General features: G+C 35.5%; 1 long non-coding RNA gene across 1 annotated transcript in view; it reads right to left on the bottom strand.

Annotated features, from left to right (window-relative positions):
- Positions 1-4,547: 4,547 nt before the first annotated feature.
- LOC138686436 (uncharacterized) overlaps positions 4,548-18,343 on the bottom strand; it is a 92,562-nt gene continuing 78,766 nt past the window's right edge. The window contains exon 8 of the long non-coding RNA XR_011325816.1: positions 4,548-17,356. This is a non-coding gene — a long non-coding RNA (uncharacterized lncRNA). The remainder of the gene's footprint in view (positions 17,357-18,343) is intronic.

Here is an 18,343-nt window from a genome sequence, read left to right on the forward strand (position 1 = left end):
CATAGAAAGTACCTGCAGTTCAGCTCATAAGAAGCAACTTACATTGCTCTATTTCCAGAGTTTTAAACATTAATTAAAATAAGCCTGCTGAGAACATGCAGTAAGTCACACAGCCACATATTGGTCACTCAGACTTTGGTTTTGATATTCAAAATAGTTGTAACATTATAACTTCAAATCACAAATAGTTACCAATGTCCTTCTTTGCTTCTTTTATATACCATGACTTAGGTCTTTCTATTTTGTTGAAGGCTTAGTGGGTTATAGATATTGCTGGTACTGCTTTTATTCTTTCTGCACGATGGAAAAATTGGCTATGTCTATCAGATTGTACATCTAAACCATTCAGGTATTAATGTCCTAGAAAATAAAATCTTTCAAAATTCATTCACATATGAAAAACAACCAAGAAAATATCATTCTATTAATTATCTCAACATGGCCAGTGATGTAGCTGCCCCAGTTGCTCAAATATTGCTATTAAATGTGTTTCAGTTCAATAGATGTTTCCCTTTAAACACACATTCTGAAGAGTATTGTATTACTAATGTAATAAGGAGTCATTTCTCTTGATCTGACATAATCAAATAATTATCAAAACAATAAATGTATAGTGTTGTAGAAATCCTTACATTAAAACAAAACCTCAGAAGTGAAAATGTAATAGGGCAAAGAGAAATGCTCAGCAGATTACGGCTTTCATAAGCTTTGCTAGATCTCCAAGTCAAATTACTTATTTTATGGAGAGCAGAGAAATGCCTTGTGCAAATTCCTGATATCATTCAGGTGTCTCTTTTTTCAGGAGAAAAATTCTAATTGTATCATCATGACTCAGTAGAAATTAATTTTCTCTAATATTGCCTTCAGTTCCTTGTAATAAATCCTTGGGAAAACTTCCAAGGACAATGTTTCTGTAATGCAAAAGTTCATCAGTTCTTGATTTTCTTCTTTTTATAACCCTGTGGAGCTAAAAGATTCTGCAGGATCTTGAATACACAGTATTAAGCTATTAATCCATATATAGATATACACTCAACACTTTCATTCAGTGTTCCCCAAGTGATTAAATCTGTAAAAATAAGAAACACAAGTAATTTAGTGATTTTATTTTTCTATATTTTTCTATAGCCCTTTTTCTTCATAGTAACCGGATATCCTTGCTGGCTGTGGGTAGTCTCAGATACCTCCCCATGTAAGAGTGCAGTACCTAGTTAGTCAAAATGCCTATATACCTCAGTAGTAGTTCTTGCTGAAAAGACCCTAGGTCTAGACATAGTAGTCTTTTTTTAAGAAAGGACATAGTCACTGTAATTTAGATTCTCCAGTGACTCTTATGAAAGATAATAATAGATATCAAAAGCTGCAGTTTCCTGCTCTGTCCCTATTTCATGATGTGCAGCTCAGGCAGTTTATTCAAGGATCTACATGAATGAGCAAGAGGTAGCAAGTTTTGAGAGACTGCTCATAGTATGGACTCCAAGGATGACATTCAGCTCACCTAACTGCATTTTGGCAACAAAGGAGTCTGGGCTCCTGTCAGTGGAGTTTAGAGGGTGATTCATCATCCTCTGAAAATAAGCTTGTACCTCTGGTTAGCTTGGAAACTGTTAACTCCACTGAGTGAACTGATTCAATTTTTACTGACTGTTACAGGAACCTAAACATGCAAATCAGATAAAAACTTCTACATTTTAGGCACCAAAATTTAGGAAAGGTGAATCCCTTTAATACAGAGTGACCTGAATCCTATCCCAGATGCCAAACCCCAGTATTTATACCATATTCCTAGCTGTGCTGCTTTGTTTTGCTTAGTAGTCTATAGATCCACATCACAATTACCCACACATGGATATGCAAAATATGGCACGCAACAGTTTCAGTGATGATATCTTTAGTATTCAAGTATACTGCAAACCTTGGTGTGAAATTCATCTTCTAGCCACTGCAGTATGTCCCATACACAGCTGCTTTTACATGCCATGCTTCCACTCTGAAGGCGCTTAGCGTAGTAAAAGCAGGAAAGATAGCTACATTTTCCTTCTGTCCCAGTTCCTATGCATTAACTCACATTTAAGCTGTAGTATAATCCCCTGGATGGGTGACTGCCTTATTAAGTGAATTCAGGCAAACCATTTTGTGTGCAGTTGTCCCCACTCCCTTACTTCTTATGGCTCCACATACCGCAAACTTTGTGTTGTAATGCCTTGCACAACAGGTAGAGCAATGGGTCCTCTTCTAATACAAAGATTCAAGTACTATAATAAGAAAGTATTAATTTGCTCCTCTCTCTTCAGGAAAGTGAGGAAGCCTGTAAATCTTTAAAGATTTTGTCTTAAAACTCAGATATTCTGCTGCAATAGACAAATAACTGGTATTTGGATTAAACATTCTTTTCTTGATTGTACTTTCATTAATCCAAATGCTTCAAAAATATTAAAACACAAGAGGGAAATTATTGTAATACACCATAAACCTCAATGCTGCTTTATGAAAAGAGAACTTTCTTATCATAAAAACTGGCTCTTCCCATATGTAAAGAGACTACTTCAGAATATACCAGTTAGAATATTGAATCTTACTGAAAAAGATTAAAACCCATGTAGTCAAGTCAGCAGCAATAAAAATATATAAGCCTACTTTATTTGGAACCACTTTTGTAATTGATCCTACTTTATTTGGAACCACTTTTGTAATTGTCTTTTCCTTTCAAATAAGAACGCTAGTCTAGTAGTTGTTCTACAGGTTCACAATAAAGCCTGTGCATTTTGAAAAAAGTCTACCTTTCTTTCCAGTGTGTTACATTAAAATTCTCTTCTGCTTTAGAGACATAAAATGAGGCATAGACTTTAAGTTTGAATGCATTTTGGACCAGCAATTCACCTGGATCTTTGACTAAGCACCCCATTTTACATCATTTAAATAGAGATTTTTACACCTTAGAAGCTGAGGCTACAGTTTGCAAAGATAGGAATCTTAAAACTATGTTCCTACAATCTCTATTTATCACATAACTGAGTGAGTAGAGAGTCCTGCAACTACTATTAACTATAGCGGGGTTGAGATGAAAAATTCAATTAAGAAATTTATTCCTGGCCAGATGGCATTATTGGCATTATATTAATAGTGGTAAGTACCTATCTATTAAAACCTGAGTGACCACCCACATAGATTTACAAAAGGGTAATGCCAATTTTAAATGAGTTTATGTTACATAGTCATCTACAGCATTAAACAGAAAGAGCAATACAGATACCTGTCTGCCTTGCTGTGTTTCCTGTAAAATAAAAACAGCCGCTGAGCGTTCCAATAAACTTTGAACAGTGATTTTTAAATTCATCCCAAGCCTCATAGCTTCATGCAGTCCATTCAGCACCAAAATCTCACAGGCTATAATAATACACACATACACCTATGATCATGAACTGAAGAGGAAAATATAATTCAGAGGAATATAAGGAAGTACTTGCTATGACAATGGGATCAATATAAGTGACTTATCAAAACAGAGGCCATGACAAAACTTAGAACACTTTTTACTCTTTTTAGAGTAGAATTGTTTCCTCTTAAGTAATATGGGAAACTCAGATGACTGCTGCATAACTATTTAGATAAGAAAGAATACAGACAGGTGCATAAGAGGGAGCAACCCTATGTTGGCACACAAGATGAAAGCATGGTCTTTCCTATCTCCATAATTCTCTGATTCCTTAATTTTTATAATAGGATTTTTTATATTATTTTTATACTATAGTATGACGAAAGAGTGCTAACAAACAAGTCCCACATCATCACTGTAATGCGGTGCTTGTAGGACATCTGTAGTCACCACTCATCATCTGTGCAATAACTTACATGTTCTTCTGTATTTGGATGCAGTACCGTTTGACAGATTTCTCCCCAAAACTTGCTGCCAGTTGTTTTCTCCAGTTCCTTTCTTGTCTTTCTCCAGAGCTATGGTTAGTTAGTTTTCAGAGTTTCAAGAAGCAGGTGATACACAGACATAAGACTATTTGATGTTCAAGTGCAGCAGCAGCCAGGGTTAATGGTGGCGAGGGCAGAATGGCTGGAATATAAAGATATTTTGTTGACCAGTTTCTCCCAGTCTTTCTCTATCTGTTCACAGGCATGGAGAACAGCCCTGATACTTCTGGTGGGAGACTGAAGAAAATGCCTTGTGCATATTGATTTTCTAGTCTACCTGTGATATGGTATTCTATCTACACAGCATCTGAAATACCAAGTTCAAACACCACTGTAGGTATATAAAATTCTTTGCACAATTTAGTTACTTAAGCCATTGCCTAGATAAATTCTTGTGCTTCTTCCAGCAATGGCTGTTCTTTAAGTACACCTATCCTATTGTTATAGTCTGGAAACAGTAACTGCCCACCATCTAAACACCAGAAAGCCTGTTCTAGACAGCTACTGGAAATTTTAAAGTGTCATATCTGGTATTTTTCATTTCTTTCAGATAGTTGTCAATAAGCATTTTCCTTAAAGGGGACTGAACAGTATTATGAGCCTTTTCACACAGAGGGAAGATGGATTCAAGGAAAATTTTTCATTGCAGTCAACTCTGAATACTAAATAAAGTCAGTTCAAAAAACTTTAGTGACTAAACAGAGTCAGATTCTGAAGTGGAAGGAAATGGTTAGATTTAGTATGATTTTTTAAATTCTTCCAGATAGCAGGTATGTTAAGACTGAAAATTATTTTTGTGAGAGCCCACATTTTTTAAAATTTCTACCTTAAAATATGAAAATTACGAGAAAAGGTATCTCACATCAGTTGTCCATTCCCTTAAACGACTTGCTCATTCACTATCACTACCCAAAATTACATTTTTATTTTGGAATTCTGAAACTGTGTTTTAAATGTTCTTTTGTCAAAAAAAAGCCAAGGCATTTTATTCACAAGTGTTTTAGTTAATACATTTTATGGGCTTTCACTACTGAGTAAAACTTCTTTTCTAGGCCAAAGCACTTCATTATTGCAATTAAAAATTTACCACTTGATACCAACTTTCATCTCTCCAGGGAAAGGTTGTCATATTCTCAAAATATCTTTATTTTTTTAGCCAAACAGATAGGGCCAATAATATATTTCTGACTAATAGTATGACTCTAAAACTTTCAAGCATTCTTTATATTTTCTCCAGCAATGAAAGGTTCAGAGAAAAGACATTGTGACTTCATTATTAGTAGTATCATTGTTAGTGATAAATATGCAGGTTGATTTTCTAGAATGATACGGCCAAACTATCCCAAAGCTAGCTGATAAGAACAGGATCGAGTGTAAAGACTTTCAGCAGCAACTAGGAGGCCTAGTCACAGACCAAAACTGTGTTACATACCTTGCTGCAAGGAGAGATTAAGACTTCTACTGGAAAGAGTTAGTAGGAAACAGAAAGGAAGAACGCGGGTCTTTTTGCAGAGTGCTTCATAAGCTAAGGTTTTCAGCTTTAGTCAGGTCAAAAGAGAAGTCAAGCACAGAAGAATCAAGCAAAATGGTGATATTTAAGAAATGACGCAGCTAGAACCAGTGACATGATCAGACTGTTTTATGTAACCATAGCATATAAACAAGGTTAAAGAGTAGATTCCTCTCCTCAGAAACAGGATGGTAAATTAAGTGTATCCACTTAACATATTTGTAAAATGACAGCTTTATGCTAGTGACTATGTAATAAATAACAGGAACACTCATATTTTTACCTTCAGAAAAGATACACAAAGACCTGCATTCCCTCTCAATCAAACATCTAAAGCACAAGGATAATTCAGCCCTAATAGGCTGTGCCACTTTTTAGTATTTCTTCACATTATAAGGTTTATTAGGATTCCAGCAGTAAGTATCTATTCTTTCCTAATAGAACATAAAATTATACTACTTATGTATATATTTCATGAAATATTTATAGTGCAACATTTGGTTTGTGATTCATTTTCAATAAAGTTCCTTTAAAATCAAGTACTTTGCTTTTTTCTGGAACTGGCTCCTCTAGTTCCCAGCTCAGGTCTGTAGGTCAACAAGTGTCTGGTGCCAGCTGGCTTTGTACTAGGTGTTTGCATAGCTTGGCACTTGCATTTGTTTGAGAAATGAAGGCTAATGCTCCAACATTCTGACTTGGGCTCAGAAGTAGGCACTGCTCTTTCCTTTCTGACCATGTGAGAATTTCAGGGCACACAGCCATTTTGAAAAAAATTATAAAGTAGATCTTTTTTGTATGATGATGTCAGTATAAACTTTGCCTTATTTTGGTGTGATTGAGTTGTATTATTGGAGACCAACCAGTGTTGCCGATACAGTTTGTTCAACATTTGTTAAAAGCTAAGATAACAACTACACAAACAAATTCTTTCAGCAAACAAAACTTCACTAAGAAACCACTGCTTCTCCTCTCTAGGTTTAACACCTATCATGGAAAGAATAAAAGTCAAAAACTCTGGAAACATCAAGCTTTTGATTACTTTACCAGCAAGGTCCAAGGATAATCTTCTGCCATAAATCCGTGTCACACGTTAGATTTTTTCACCTGCAGGCTGAAGTTATTTGTGGCCAGGTAAGAGCATTTGTTCTTCTGTCAATGTTATCCTCAAGCTCTTCATGTTTAATGTTGAGCTTTTATAAAAAGCACCCACATTCCTGGAAATGCCTTAACTCTATCCATTCTTGTATCATATTTGTCTTTATCATAGCTATTTTTGTGACTAATTATTCCCCTAAAATTTACTATTCTACATCTTCCTCTTCTATTTTTTTGTAACATTACCAGTGTAAGTTCAGGTGTGTTTCCTTCCCCATTTTCTGAGAGCTAAGAGCATGCGTATGGACAGCTTCCACAGCTGAAGTGTTGAGGTGTTGAGTTGGATTAGTGTGACCATTTGTCTGTGCCTTGAGATAGTAGGTAACAATTTGGAAACATGGCTTCCGGTCAAATTCTTTAGTTTTGTTTAAAAATAAGTGGAATATTGTCTCCTGCTTCTATATAAAAGTTTGAAAATGGATTGTATTCATCTGGTGCCTTGACTAATGTCATGCTCTGATTATAATGCAATATTAACATCAATTCACTGCTATATGGATATACTCTTACTTTTCTTTGAGTTGGTAACTATAATTTAATCTCACTTTGGCAAGAAGCACCAAAAGTAGTTTCCTTTTATACTATACTTGCTTTAGCTTATTTTTATTTATCCAACTCTATTAAAATCTATAAAAGGCTACCCTGAGTTACAGTGCTTTCAAAGAGCAATACAGGCCAGAGCCCTTAGTGAATTTCGGCATGTTTAATTAGGTACCTATTTGAATCTCCTCTAAAATTAGTCTTACGGTTCTCATGAAATCTTATACTGCAGCTGTTCATATTGTACCTGTTCCTGTGAAAAAAAACCCAGAGCTTTTACTCTCCAGCAATTTGAAGGGATTTGAATGATAAGGGAAAAATATTTAACAGGAGAAATTATTTATGTTTGGTTTTCCCCCTCAGGCTGAAAGGAACTATTAATGACTTGTGTGATGAACCTTTCCAGGAAGTGATCAACTCATTTCCTTGGTCTTGATGAAAACTAGAAGCCCACCTGAGTCTTGCAATAGCCCTTGGGAAGATAAAATTTTACTACTAAATATCTCAATTACTATTCTGAGGCACTGTTCTACAGATGCCTTTCTATCCATTAACATACATGTAAGAACCTGTTTTCCATGCATAGTGTATAGTCATTCTATTGCTTAGCTGTAATTATTGAGGCTCAGGAATAGTTGTTAGGCATTAAGACCACATGAAGCTCAGATCTTGGAATCTAGTGTAACTGATGTGTATACATGTAGAAGCTTTCATTTCAAAGTATTTCAGATCCAGGCTTTTCTTTTTATATTGCCTAAAAGTGTCAAGTAAACACAATCTGATTTTTTCAGTGCAGAGATATACTTACACTTTAATACTGTGAATCCTCTAAAAATAAAGCAACCTATATTTAAAGCAAAACCAAAGGATTCAGTTATGTTTTAGAAGAGCAAGAAACAAATTTTTGTAACTGCCAGCAATGATACCAAATTCCCAAGAAAAAACTGAATAAACACAAAAGAGCTAAATGAGGGAAAAACAAATGCTAATGTTAAGTGAGAACTGAAAAAATTATGAGACTTGAACTTTGACTTTTTTGTTTTCCCCTTCTGATATTTCTAAGCCTCATTTGCTAAAATATGATGCCTAGATAAAAAAGGTAATTATATACATAATTTATGTACAATTTTTCATTACTGGAGCATATTTCAAGGAAATGTATGGAGCTTAATGTATCTTTTAAAGAAGCATTGTCATGCAGTGTAGGTTTCAGAAGATTCTGTGCTAAGAATGTGTTGGTTTGGATGCTGTTTGACCTAGTGAAAGCTGTTTTGTATTTATCAATTTCAAGACCTATAATCCTAAACATATCATTACTTCATCTAAAAAGCAAAAGCAATGTGCAAATTCTTGTTTTCATACTTTGTGATTATTTATTCTCTGATTTCAGTAATTTTTTACTGCTGCAGATACCTTTTCATTGTTTTCAAATTTTCTTCAATCTTTTTTCTTTCCAGACTTCAATACAAGAAGGAAAAAAGTAATTTGAAAATTTTATCAGACTATCTGGTTTGGTTCAAGGTTTTAATTTCTTTTTGCAATTAAAAATACATCTGAACTCAGGAAATAAGATTCTAAAAATAAATACATAAATTCCACTTAAATCCAAATTAGGGTCCTATACTTGTCCACAAATCTTTTCATCCCACATGAGAATAAATTAATTGCCAGTATTTTATATCTTTAGAGGGTGAACTCCCACTTTTTTCATAATGAACATCAGGAGGGCTGATTTTCATTCTTTGTCTACTGAAGTCTACAGTGCAACAACACGCCTCATTTCAGAGAAAAGCTGAGTCTCTAGGAAAATACCTGAAAGACTCCTCTCAAGAGCTCTTTCATTGTTTTTCCAGTGGAGAGATCCTCCCTCTCATGTTTCTGCTGCCTATCTTTGCTATCTACCCAGCTTCAGACCATTAATCATTCATTCTATTCTGCTGGGTGCAAAATCTGCAGGCAGCACACCTATTGCATTTGTCTTTGATTTTTATGACTTTTTTTCCCCAGTACCCTTCCCAAACACCTAACACCTCATTCTACATTTCAGATGGAACTTACTTTCCCTGTCATTAGATCTTGCTTTGTTTCTTAGTTATAATCCCCTTCTTCAGGCAATTATGTTAAATATGCAGCATCATTATGGATTGAGAAGCTTTTCCAGCTTTGCTTGTGTTCCCACTTCTTGCTGCCATTGACTTTTTTATATAGGCCTTCCCAATGTATTCTTTTTTGACAGTAGAAGATCAATCATCCTTTCATGCACAGGTATCAAAGACTGCAGTCATTCTAAGCCTGCGCTTGCTTAGCTTTATAGCCTGCTCTTTTGTTACAAGGTGCTTAAGGTCAGACTGATTTAGCTCTTTCCCACAGATTACTGGAATATTTTTCCTTAGTAGATCTTTTTATTCATAATACTACTAAGTATCCTAAAAAAACAAAATCAAATGGAGATTAAGCTTTATTCTTCACTGTTTGACAAGGGATGTTATAATCTGGGAAAAAAATATTGCACTCTAAAATACTTTGAGCACACTAGATCCATGCAAAAGATTCAGCAGAGCCATGCAAAGGCCAAGGCAAGCAGGGCATCTACTCTGAGTGTCCACTTAGGGAACACAGGCTACAGAAGAAAAAAACCCAAATCCCTGGATGTTACAGATGGTTCCTGCTGCCACTCAGGAACAAAGGATTCAGGCTCATAGTAACACAGAAAGGAGGTAGCATGGGTGAGGGACCCCTTGTCAACTGAATGGAAGCCTAAGGAGGGAGACATGGTCACAGGGAAGAAAGGGTGCTCTGGTATCAAATTAGCATACAGTGGCTCTGGCTGTGCTTTTATAATATAGGTTGTACAAACTGCTATCATCCAACAACTCCCATCTTTGAATTTGTTCTATAGAGTCATAAATGAATTTTCATGGGATAATCTCTTTGCAGCATATAGTCTTTCAAATATATAGCATATCTGATGTGCAAGATTGCCTGTACTCTGTGAAATGCAGCTATGCTAAACCAGTAAGACAAAAATTCAGCTAAACTGTAGGACAACAGAATTAGTGGTTACACAAAATACACAAAAATGAAGACTAGAAATGGCAGCTATTCCAGACAGTAACAGTGGCTGATATCCTACATTACAGCATCTTGTTGGCAGATAAATAATTACTCTGACAATAGCAGTGCAGAATTCATCCTACAATCATAACTTTAGCCATTTACTTTAGATCATAATACATCATAATTTACAATACTGAACCACGAGAACAAATGATCTTGTTCAAATGTCACCTTCCTACCCAGCTGTTCCACTCTCTGCTTTGTATTCCAAGTCTCATCTCTTTACTTGAATGGCAAAACAATACATTTTTTAATTGCATTAGCCTTAAGAGCCCATGAGAAAGTGAGCCAAGTTTTCTTTCTCTCAACAAGTATTGGCAGACTTATGAACTGTGTGGCAGGTACTAAGAATAAATAAGAACAGCTCCACTGAAGTTGGTAATGTCCGATGATTTATACCCACTGACAACCTAAACTGGATTACAAATTGCAGAGTCATTTCTGTCCTTAATTACAGTTATGCCACCTCACTGCAAAATGAATTTCTACAGGTGGAGCTTGTGGTCTAAGTGAGCTTACAGGATATTTATGGATGGTGATGATGCATGAAAAGGAAAGGATTTTGCTTGGTTTTCACTTCCATCTGAGCTTTCACTTAGAATATGCATGCTTGTTTTCTACCTTGAATTTTTAGGAATCTTCCACTGAAACAATGAACTTCAATACTGGAAACCTAACTCTGCAGGTGTTTAAGATGCAGCCGTACCTTTCACTTGCTTTCAGATATATTTGTTAAGCAAAAAAACCCAGTCTCAAAACAGTCTTAAGAAACTCCAATTACTTTACACTTTTGCAGAAAAACATTCCAGTAAGAAGTTCCCTGACTGATATTAAAACTAGTGGACTGAAAAGATGTTTTCTTGCTGCAATTGTACAGAACTGGAATTCTCAAGGAAAGCAAACATACCTGCAACATCTTGAATAAGTGCAGTGATTAAGTGTACTACCACTATTATGTTCATCCATGTTCAATTTGAACCCATACTGAAACAAACGAAGTGGAAGGCTGCTGGCATTATCAGAAATAAAGTGTGTATTGTAGGTGAAGAGGACAGAGCTTGCTCGAAGAGAGACTAGCAAAGAAAGAACAAAAGAATCCTGGGTGTCTGCTGGAAGGCTCAGAAAGCAGGAGGAAGACAGCTGTGTGAGCTAAAAAACATGTGGGAATAACAACAAATGTTTATTAACTAGAATAAATTTAGCCTGGAAAACTGGAAGATGTTTTAACACAAAAATTGTGGAAGTGCATGTCCATAGGATTAGTTAAGGAGAAAAAGCTTTGCTTTCTTTAAAATTTATAACTGGATTATATGATGCTCTGTCTGTGGAAGCAGAAGATTGCCTTAGATACACAGAAAAACCCATTGGCTTAATGCTTCTAATTCATTAAAAATTCTAAAGGTTTCTGAATTTTTAAAGCGAAATAAGTGGAGAATAAATGGCACAGGTATCAAGTCCAAGAGGCAGAGTAAATTTTTTTTTCTTTTTTTGCATTATGTGGACTACAGATAGACTAAAAATTGTACTTTTTTTTAATACTGTTTAAAAAGATTACAATACTATATTTGTGCTTACAAATAATGACAGAACTACCTACTGACTCAAAATTAATACTTCATTACAGAGCTACATCACAGAAAATAATCTAATTTAAATGTACGATTACTCAACCTCTCTATGATCTAGGAGTCTAGAAACCTAGGAGGAAAATACCTTGTTGTGGTAATTCCAGTACATGTTTTCACAACACGTTGTTTGTGGATACCACTGAAACAATTATCCTTCTAACAGGAAAGGTTAAAGTTATTTCTTTTCTCATTATAGCCACATATGGGAAGGACAGACATAAGCAACAAGAACACATGTAAAAAGTATGAAAACACTGCAATTTTCATCATATTTGGTATGAAATTTTGGCTTCCCCTCTTATCAGCTGGACCCTTTATTCATTATTCATTCCTTTTACAGACCTAATCATGACAGGTTTAACCAGACAGAAAATAGCATACTTTAGTGACGTAGGGCCTCAGCTTTAAGTCAGAAAACCAGAAGGTTTCTCCTGGCTGTGTGGTGTCATGCTGAACAAATTACTTTGTCGTTTTATTCTCTGAAATACCCAACTGCAAGATGGAGATGGGAGCATTTAGATACAAACTGTGGGATCAACAGATATAAAGCACTTCTTAAGAGAAAAATATTTTTCCTTGCTTATGTTCATGAAGCTTTTCTGTTGTAGTTGGATTTTCCATAGTACTTTGGGACCAACCAGACAGCCTTTGCTGTTAGAATATACTAATCAGTAACAAACAATATGGGAAGATGATGGCTCAATAACCCAGTCTGAAACACTGAAAATGCATCTTGACTGAGGAGAAATGTATAGCAGGCCAACTACTATAGAGCCACTGACATTATAAAGACTATTAGCAGCAGAACGCTTCACCCAACAGTTAACGCTTTTGGCATACAGGACTATAGTTGCAATGACTTTATTGGAGCAAACTTCCAAGTGATGACTCAAATGTTCCCATGCCATCTATGACCCAGAAGGGCAATTCTGCCTTCCATGTGTTTCTAGACAATGTTCTTCTAGCATGTAAGATGATTCTTTTGAAAAGTTGGTTTGTTAAGACCTGCATTCATGTCTGTCTTTCTGCTTAATTCTTGTGCAGAATGTTTTCTTAACACACTTTTGCTTGTACTTCTTTTTCTTATTTATTTTGCAGCAGTACCGTGCTTTACTTCTGCTGCTCTTGAGTCATGGTTTGTAAGCTAACAGCTGAAATCACTTTCAGATTGCTTGGCACAGTTCTGACCAGGAGTGCTTAGGACTACAGTTTGGTAGGGGAGATGCCCTGAGAACTAGACAATGGAAACACTGCAGAAATACAAAATTCAGAGAGAAAGCTAGTATCAAAAACCACCTAAAACACACCATTGACTGCCCCAATTTTACATGGTTCAGGTACTGAAATGTACTTTGTCTGTAGTTCTTTTACAAGCAAGTAAATGTATGTTAGCCTGTTTGATTACCAGTTGGTTGGATAAGTGCTTGAAAACAGGCCTTATATTTTGAAAATATGAAATTAATTTGAGTTAAAATTTTATGTTCATAATTAATTTGCATATATATACCGCACATAACACTTGAAAAATGTATTGTCTGCATTGTGATTCAGATTCCATTCCTGTTCCTTCCTGAAATGCTCTGATGCACTGAAGTCAATTTTTAATTTGTTTTAGCAAAATATAAAAACTGAAAAGCTTTACCAGGGGCAACAGACTGGAATGGAATATTAGAAAACAATTTTTTTAATATTTTCCTAAGTTTTTGTTGACTGCTTTAAAGAAGACCTATCTTACAACCAACTATCATTTAAGTAGAACCTACAGCAAAGCAAACTTAGTAGGGTATTTGCTCTGCAATATTAAAACTTTGAACTGCTTGTGCATATGGTTCCTACCGATAATAACTGGGCTAAACGAGGCAACAATAAAGATTTCTGCACATTAGCTAAATCTAACAACCCAAGGGAGAAAACTCTGTACCATTAAAGATAATGGCAAAATTCTTCATGACTTCAATATGGATGATATTTCATTGTCCAGAATATATATGCTATCGTAATGGATACGTACAAAAAGGACAACAATTTTTGTTTCATCCAGTCTTCCTTAGTATATGTATTTGAATACCGGTCCTTTAAATATAGGAAAGAAATGGAGATTAATACAGTACAGCTAATCATAAAAAGCAGTTGCTATGCGTTGTAAAATAATATCTGCTAACAGATCCAGGTTAGATAAAAAGAAAGAAGTTGTCAAACTTATCGGTAAATTCCAGGGTTTTGTAGGAGTTTTATGATGGAATATCTTTTAAATGGGCTATGCCATTTTGACAAAAGGAAAAAGTTTGGTAGGATACGTTAATTTCAGCAATACTTCATTTTCATGAATCAAGGAATTGGGGAAGAAGCATGGAAAAATCCTTGCGCTAAAGCTCTAAGCCACCTAAGCTAACTTCTCCAACATGGAAAAAGTAATTTTCAGTATAAATATACTGAACATAAAAATAATATTATATTGAAAATAAATATATTTATAAATATATCATATTGAATATAAAAATCAATATAATTGGAAAATCAAAAAAGTACAAAACAAAGTAGAATTCATTTTGTGTAGTGACCTGAAAGATTTTGAGCAATTCTGGGTTTTATTTCATTCTGTAAAATGCATTGTTTTATTCAGTTTTTGAAAACTGCAGAAAATACAGATTTTTCTCCCAAAACATAAAATTCCATTCTTGACAAGCTCTAGTAATGAGCAATAATTATCTCCATATTAATTTGTGCATACCGCCTTTAAAATGTGCTGCCCAAATGTTTATTTTTGATTCATATCTGATCAGCTAAAACACCCATATGGTTTCCTTTGGAAAGACCCACTGAACTTGTTATCAAAAATAATATGGACCAGCAGATATTCACTCACTTTTCAGAAAGCTTTATGAATCAGAAACACTGGCATTTCTTAAATGACTGGGTGCGTGACTTAGCACAATCTGTCATTGGTTAATAAAACAGAAAACTGGTGAAATCCCCTTGGTGTTCTTTGGAACAGGGGCAGATGGCTCCCATCTCCCTGAGGAAGTTTTATTTTGGTTTCCTCCTCTTCTCTCAAAAGGGAAACTTGGTAACACTGTGACAAAAACATACTACACAGAATAACAAGTTCAGGCACTTTATGAGAAACCGAGATATTGTTTTAAAGTAGAATAGCACTTTATTGGGAACTGAAGTGTTTATAGGATTATAAAATGCCTGGGATGACACCAAGATATATATATATCCAAAATACCTACAAGCAAAATTGCTTTCTAACTTTTGGGGGGGGGGGGGGGGGAGGGGACCCTACACCACCCTAAACAGAAATTCCGTTATGTAGCCTGATCCAAGTCACTGATATAAGTAATAAGCAATGCTGAAATCTTTGAATCCCTCACAGTTTCTACTGCAGTTTTCTACAACTATGAAATATCTCATACTTTCACTAACATAGATGAAAATCAGAGTTCTGTAGGACAATCACCAGACTTCCCAGCAATTTATTAACAAGCACAGACATGGAGAAATCTGAGAATCTTTGGTTCTGTTCTGGGCTCAGGAAAATCAAATTTTATGGTGGGCACAGGCCCATTTCTATTCCTTATAAAAAACTGCTTTGTATCATTGCTTTTCAGTTCCTGTTCTTTGTGTTTCTGCACAGTTTCAATCTTCCTTAGCCACTCAGTTCATCACCTCCTCACCTATTACTTACACCTGGGCTTTCATCTCTACTGACACCCAGTCTCTTTCCTCTAAATTTCCCCATCCAAGCTCTTTCTCTTCATGGGCCCAGCATCTTCCTTCTGTGTAACACCAGGGAAGATCTTCTGCATGGCACAACTGAAAGCAGAGGAAAGCTAGCATCTCCATTTCAGTATCAGCTGCAGTCAGGTAACAAAAATAATACTCCCACTTTGTGTGAATTGGACAGGAGATTGCCCAGTAAGAGAAGGAAGAGAAGTCCTGATTTTCAACTAGATTTTAAGGGAACTAGATAGTAAGGGGTAAATCTTGCCTTTTTATGGAAGGTGTATGTCTGTGAATCATTTTGGCATGAAAAGAGCAGGAATGCATAGAGTTTTATCTGTTCTTCAGATCACAGCACGGACTTCCTAGAGTAGAACTGACTGTAAGAAGGAGCTAGAATCAATCTGCATCTCTGACATGCAACTATATTAGCCACAGCTAAACTAACATTACATTAGGACCTAGTCTTAAGCATTTCCTCCTTCACTTGTGGTTAATTTTAACTTGGCATGCATCTTACCAACACTGAAGTTAATAATCAGAGCTCAGGGCTAGTCATGCATAAGGGTACTCTAGTAGTTTAGTAGCTTTAGATGATAAAGCTCACTTGTTTAGCTGGTAATAACTTTTCTGAAGCATAGCCATTTGTACTGTGATTGATAATTTGGGGCCTATGGATAATCTGAGTTATTATTGTACAGTGAAACCTCAGAGAACATAAATTATCCAATACAGGACATTATGGTATTATTCATGAACAAACTGGGGGGACGGTGGGAGATAGAGAGAAAGAATAGAAAATTTGGGATTAATTTAAAAAAAAAAAAAGCTGTGAACATATATTTGATGAGTTTGGGGTAAAACCATAAAATAATTTTAAATGGATTTGACAGTTACATAAAATGTAAAATTAAAAAAAAGGGGGGAGGAGGGATTAAATTGGCATTTTCAGCAGGCATTTCAAAAGTATTTAAAATTCCTTAAGAGATGACCACTGAACTACCTTTTGTGCATGAAGGAGTCCTACTTAACAACTCAGGACCTGTCATTTGTACACAGTTCTGACCAATCTTTACAAGTATTTTTCCAAATCCCTTCTTTTTTCTGTTTTTGCTGTCCAAATTTCTCAATAGAAAGCACAGCTGAAGCTATGCTCTTCCTTCTGCAGTGACAGTACTATCCCAGAACACATGCAACGTAAAATCTCACCTTACATGATTTTTCACCAAAGCTCCAAGTAATGTTTTCAGTGTATATTTAAAGCTTGATTGTAATACTTCACCTTTTGTCCTCTAGACAAGTCATTAGCTGTTGGGAGTTTCTTTGGGGCAGGGCAGGGGCAGGGTGTTTGGGTTCCCCCACCTCTCTTCCACAGAAGTTTCCAGAATTGTTTGCCTTTCAAACTGTTACAGCCCATCTTCAAGGAGAACTTTAAAAACACGATCATAGCTGCAGACGAAGTGATGCAGAAATCCCCTTGAGCTAGCTGCAGAGTTCTTCTGTCAGAACCTGAGTGTCAGTCCTCTCCAGAGAGACTTGTAACAAAGCTTTAGTCAACTCACACAAGTTCAAAGGGAAAAGCTCTCTGCACAAGATGATGTTTATTTTGGTTATAAGCACTCCTTTGTCACACTGGAACCCAAAATTTCAGAAGCAGATATATTCCGTTAGGAGAGTTTTGTTCTGCTGTAATTTTTCTGAGCATACACAGCACAACTACAGTTCTTCACTTCCATGTGTATGAATTACCTAGACACCACTGAAGAGAGAGAGAGGTAAAAAACCAAATGAAAACAAACAAAACCCCAAGTACATGCTGTTGAAAAATTTTATGATTTAATCTGTTTATTTAACCATGATTCATTGACATATTTAAGGGATAAGGTATTTGCAAACTGTTGGGAATAAGCTCAATATTTGTGCTTAATACGCTACAGAACATTACAGGTCAAGAACGAAGATTGCTCCTTAAGCTAATAGATGTTATAGAACACTCAAAGATTTCAGAAAAAAATTATAAAGCTTTATGAATAGACAGAACAACAGGCCGAACAAATTAAATTTAACACAGAGCAATGTGGACAAGCAAAAAACCAACTTCTAAGGTAGCAAGAGGAAACATGGATTCCCTCTGGTCAGACACAGGAGAAAGATTGGGGTACATATAAAATTGGGACAAAACTAATACTGAATATACAATAACACTTCAGTAAAAATATCTCTATAAATAGAAATATCTAAAAAGAGAGAATAGACAATAGAAATAAAAAATAGAAATGTACTTAGGAAAATCTACTCTATCTATATTGGCCTAGATTATCAATAAATGCATGGATATTCTTCCATCTACAATGAGTGGGAATTTTAATATAAAGTAAGAAGTGTCAATAACATCTTCAATAGTTTCCAGGCAAAGCCTAATACATTATATTTGCATGTTGAAATATTTACACTATATTAGTTTAATATTCTGAACATAATAGATTAAAGATATAAAATTCTATTTTCCAATAAGAGTTTTGAGGGTGATATATTGGATAAAGAACATGAATGATGCTTACAATAGTCCTTGTCAGGCTCAGACTTGCTGTTAGGGTCAGTGATTAGTTTAACAATTCAACGCCCTAAAAAAATCTGTATTGGCTAACTGTCGAGAAGTTCTGGCCAAGTCCTTCAATAGATGGCCGGGAACTGAAGAGAACCTGGCCTCAGAAAAGACTGTGAACAGCTGAGATTTCTGGAAAAG

Source organism: Haliaeetus albicilla, chromosome 8 (genome assembly GCF_947461875.1).
Source record: "Haliaeetus albicilla chromosome 8, bHalAlb1.1, whole genome shotgun sequence".
NCBI classification, from domain to species: domain Eukaryota; kingdom Metazoa; phylum Chordata; class Aves; order Accipitriformes; family Accipitridae; genus Haliaeetus; species Haliaeetus albicilla.